Source organism: Chiloscyllium punctatum, unplaced genomic scaffold, assembly GCF_047496795.1.
Source record: "Chiloscyllium punctatum isolate Juve2018m unplaced genomic scaffold, sChiPun1.3 scaffold_1805, whole genome shotgun sequence".
Taxonomy (NCBI): domain Eukaryota; kingdom Metazoa; phylum Chordata; class Chondrichthyes; order Orectolobiformes; family Hemiscylliidae; genus Chiloscyllium; species Chiloscyllium punctatum.
Window position 1 is genome coordinate 1 of NW_027311538.1, and position 5000 is coordinate 5000.

General features: G+C 55.1%; 1 long non-coding RNA gene across 1 annotated transcript; it reads left to right on the plus strand.

Annotated features, from left to right (window-relative positions):
* The first annotated feature begins 235 nt into the window (after nt 1-235).
* Nucleotides 236-4995, plus strand: LOC140475568 (uncharacterized). Its single transcript, XR_011960085.1, has 3 exons — nt 236-320; nt 2574-2684; nt 4895-4995. It is a non-coding gene; the product is annotated as an uncharacterized lncRNA (long non-coding RNA).
* Nucleotides 4996-5000: the final 5 nt, after the last annotated feature.

The window sequence follows — 5000 nt, forward strand, 5'->3', positions numbered from 1 at the left end:
GACAAGGTCTTTTCCCCTGGGGTCAGGGAGTCCAGAACTAGAGGGGCATAGGTTTAGGGTGAGAGGGGAAAGGTATAAAAGGGACCCAAGGGGCAACTTTTTCACACAGAGGGTGGTACGTGTGCGGAATGAGGTGGTGGGTGGGCCAGGGACAATGTGAGCCTCTGGATGTAACCTGCTGACTTTTTCATCCTGCCCATAACACCTCCCACCGCCTCTCTCCTCCATCTTGCTTCCGACAGTGCAAGAATCTTCTCAATTCTCACCCAAAGGAAGTCACAAAGGCGGTGGAGATGCCCAAATCTTACGACCTGTGTGGGGTGAGTGTCTCGGGGTGAGCGCCTTCCAACCCGCATATACGTCAGGGAGCGAGAAACAGGGATCGAGCTGTTCGGGGGTCTAGCCCAAGGCGAGCGGGCCAAATGGCCTCCTCCTGCCCTCTGCTGCTTGGCATTGACGGGGGTGACGGAGCTTTTGGCCTGGAGGCCTTCATGATCAGACGGGGAGAGGGAGTCCCGTTACCTGTTCAGTCGGTCTCATCCGGTCAACGGACGCAACACAGCCTGAAAAGGAGGCCTCAGCAGTGAGACATTCCTACACACACACACACACACACACACACACACACAGGCACATGCACACACACACGCACACACACACAGGCACAAGCACACACACACACAGGCACATGCACACACACACACACACAGGCACATGCACACACACACGCACACACACACAGGCACACGCACACACACACACAGGCACACACACACACACACACACACACACACACAGGCACACACACACAGGCACACGCACACACATACACGCACACACACACAGGCACACGCACACACACACACACACAGGCACACACACACAGGCACACACACACGCACACACACACACAGGCACACACACATACACACACACACACACACACACAGGCACACACACACACACACACACAGGCACACACACACACACACACAGGCACACACACAGGCACACATACACGCACACACACACACACAGGCACACGCGCACACACAGGCACACACACTCACACACACTCACAGGCAGACGCGCGCACACACACATGCGCACACACAGATGCACGCAGATGCGCACACATACATGCAGACACACACGCAGTCGCGCGCACACACGCATGCAGACACACACACATACATGTGCACGCACACACATACATGTAGTCGCGCGCACACATGTAGACACGCACACATACACACGCAGACGTGCGCACACACACACACACATGCAGATGCACACACACATACACACGCATGCACACACACGTGCGCTAACACACACGCAGATGCACACACGCGCACATATACACATGCAGATGCACGCACATACACACGCAGACACATACACACACGTGGACACACACACGTGGACACACACACAAAGTTGGATGTAGAGGTTAGAAACATACTCCCAATATGGATCGGTGCGGGAGGGGCACCGTGTCACTTTGTCAGTTTGACATCTGAGGTAGATTGCCCCACCCAAGTCAATGATGAGGCTTAAAGGCACGACTAGGCCGCAAATCAGCCTGAGGGGTCTGGGGGCTGAATGGTCTCATCCTGGTGCCACATTCTTTTCGGAGATAAAGAGTTGGCGCTACTCCCAGTGGGACGGGGGGGGTGAGGGGGGTAACCTTTAAAGGCCCAAGCGGTCGATAGAAGGTCGAAGTGAGGCGAATCCTTCGACGAGAAGATCCGTTTGAAGATGAACAACGGTAGCACATCGGAGCCGGAGTAGTCAAGCTGGTCTCTCTGAACCATTCAGTAGGGTCATGGCTGACCTTCCTGAAGGCCCCAGTCCCACTTACTCCACCCTCTCAATTCCTTCAACGCTCGGAAAGCTGCCTCGGCCTTCAAAACATTCAACGAGGCATTGCCGCGGATTCACAATCCTTTCGGTGAAGAGATTTCTCCTCAGCTCGGTCCTAAACCCGCTCCCCTCCACCCATATTTCGAGGCAATGCCTCCCCTAGTTACGCCTGCCAGTGGGAACGACCTTTGACCTTGTCTACTCCCCTCGCCATTGTTACTAAGCTCGGCGACATTGCAAACTCCAGTGTCGGTGGGAAATGTTCCCCTTTCCCTCTTGATTCCCCGCAACCCAACCCTCTGGGATCTGAGGACGCCCAGTGATATTACACCACTGGAAGTGTAGTCCCTGTTACCCATGGTTCCTAGCAAATAGGACCAACACTGGACTCCATCCGCCAGGCACCCTCCCTCAACCTCCGAGTGCTCCGCACGCGTTGTTCTCCGACGTTGCCAGTAGGGGGATCCAAACACCGTTGAACGTCAAATGTAGGGGAGGGGGCCGCTGGTTCGCTCCCCTTCCATGGGTGACGGTCAATGCTTGGCATATTGGGTGGCAACAATGGCCCATGCCAACTCGGTCGGGCCGAGCCCTGGACATCACGCCGCGGGTCTTGCCGCGCCACGGGTGGGCATCGCTCTGCCGGGTGGGCGCGGCTCCTTCTGGAACCTTCTCCGCATTGATTTCCGCCTCTTGTGCCCCTTCAGGAGCTGGATGCCTGCGTGAGGCTGCATTCGGTCATGCCGCTGGGGAGGAACGAGTGCACCTGGGGGCCCGCGCACTGGTGTTCGTCTCGGGCCGTCGCTGCCAAGTGTAAGGTGAGCCCACTACCCCCCCCCACCCCGCGGGGTGCCAACCCGGTGCCAGCCCCGAGGGGAATCTGGGCACTCTTTCCAGCCGCGGAGGGTTACAGAAGGCCAGAGTGACATCGCTGCGTCTGTTGTCCAACCCCTTCTCCGCCCACCCCCCCCAGATCTTTCTGCCCCTCTCCCCCCTGCTATAACCTGACTCAGTGTCTCCCATCAGTGAGACAGCGATAACCCCTAGACGGGTTGGGCAGGGGGTGAGGGAACGTCAGGTTGGCACGAAGGCAGGAGCTGAGTGGGATCTCGACTGGGAATAACAGTCGGGAAGTGGCGTGTGGGGGTGTGGCGGGGGTGGGGGGAGTCTTCATCTGTCAAGCCAGCCTCCGGGGTTCGGTTGGGGGGGGGGGGGTAACACGGACAGTCAACGGGGCGTCGGCCTTTATTTCGGAGGGGAACAGGGGCGTAGGAGTGAAGCCGGTTCAGCTAAAAGCACACTAGGCCCCGGCTGGAATGCGGCGAGGGGACTTGAGGCTCTGGGGCCACCTATCCAAGCAGAGATAGATTGTGAGGCCTGGGGAAAGTCCGCTTGGCTGATCCCGGGGACTGTTTCGTGAGGTGGGGTTGGGTAGGCCGGAGCCTGTACTCATTTAGGGGTGACCTTAATTGAATTGAATTTATTGTCCTGTGTACCGAGACACAGTGAAAAGCTTTGTTTTGCACACAATACAGGCAGATCACAGAGTTAAGGAGCATAGATGAGTAAATAATAGGTAAACAGCAGCAAAAACACAGGTCCAGGCGAATGTTAAGGGTTTGTGAGTCCATTCAGTGTTCTACCAACAGTAGGGTAGAAACTGTTCATAAACCAGCTGGTGTGTGTGTGTGTGTTCAGGCTTCTGTAGCTTCTCCCCCCGATGGTAGAGGTTGGAGAAAAACATTGCCAGGGTGGGATGGTGCTTTGAGAATGCTGACGACCTTTCCCTGACCGCGGGCCTGGTAGATGGATTCTATCGATGGGAGGTTGGCCTTTGTGATTGTCCGGGCCGAGTTCACTCCCTCTCTCTGTAACCGTCTCCGATCTGGAATGGGTACACAGTTGCCGTACCAGGTCGCGATACATCCAGACAGAACGCTCTCGATGGCCCACCTATAAAAGTTGGCGAGGGTATTCGCCAAATTTCCTCAGCTGCCTGAGGGAGAAGAGACATTGTTGGGCCTGTGGAACCAGTGCGTCCACATGAAGAGTCCAAGAAAGCTTGTTGTGGATGACCCACTCCCAGGAGCTTGACACTCTCCACTCATTCCACCTCTGTGCTGTTAATGTGTAGGGGGCGGGGGACTGTATCTGTGTGTGTGTGACTTTGCGTGTGTGATTGTATCTGTGTGTGTGTGTGACTGTATCTGTGTGTGTGACTGTGCCTGTGTGTGACTGTATCTGTGTGTCTGTGTCTGTGTGACTGTGTTGTGTATGTGTGTGTGTGACTGCATGTCTGTGTGTTACTGTGTCTGTGTGTGTGTGCATCTGTATCTGTGTGTGTTTATCTGTGTCTGTGTGTGTGTGACTGTGTGTTTGTCTGTGTGTGTGCCTGTGTCGGTGTGTGTATGTCTGTGTCTGTGTGTCTGTTTGTGTGCGTGTGTGTGTGTGTGTGCGTGTGTGTGAGAGACTGTGTCTGTGTCTGTCTGCATGTGTCTGTGTCTGTGTGTGACTATGTCTGCGTGTCTGTGTGTGTCTGTGTCTGTGTGTGTGCCTGTGACTGTGTCTGTGTGTGTGTGTGTGCGTCTGTGTGACTGTGTCTGTGTGTCTGTGTCTGTGTGACTGTGTCTGTGTCTGTGTCTGTGTGTGTCTGTGTGACTGTATCTGTGTCTGTGTGTCTGTGTCTGTGTCTGTGTGTGTGTATGTGTCTGTGTCTGTGTGACTGTGTCTGTGTCTGTGTGTCTGTGTCTGTGTCTGTGTCTGTGTGTGTGTCTGTGTCTGTGTGACTGTGTCTGTGTCTGTGTGTCTGTGTCTGTGTCTGTGTCTGTGTGACTGTGTCTGTGTCTGTGTCTGTGTGTGTGAGGCTGTGCGAGGCGATAGGAACACCCCTTTTTACCAAACCCGAATTGCTCTCCTCAATGCTGCCTCTGGTCTATGTGGCTGCCGCACCCCTGCGTCTCACTCGGTGTCCCTCGGATCGACACGATAACCCCCCCCGGCTCACGGTTTGTTCGGTTTTACCTTTCAGATGGTGCAATATTGTGAAGAGAAAGGCTGGAACTAGCTGCTTCCAGCAGGACTGTCCGACAAAGACCTCTCGTCAAATATTCCTGGGAAATAAACTGTGACAGCTT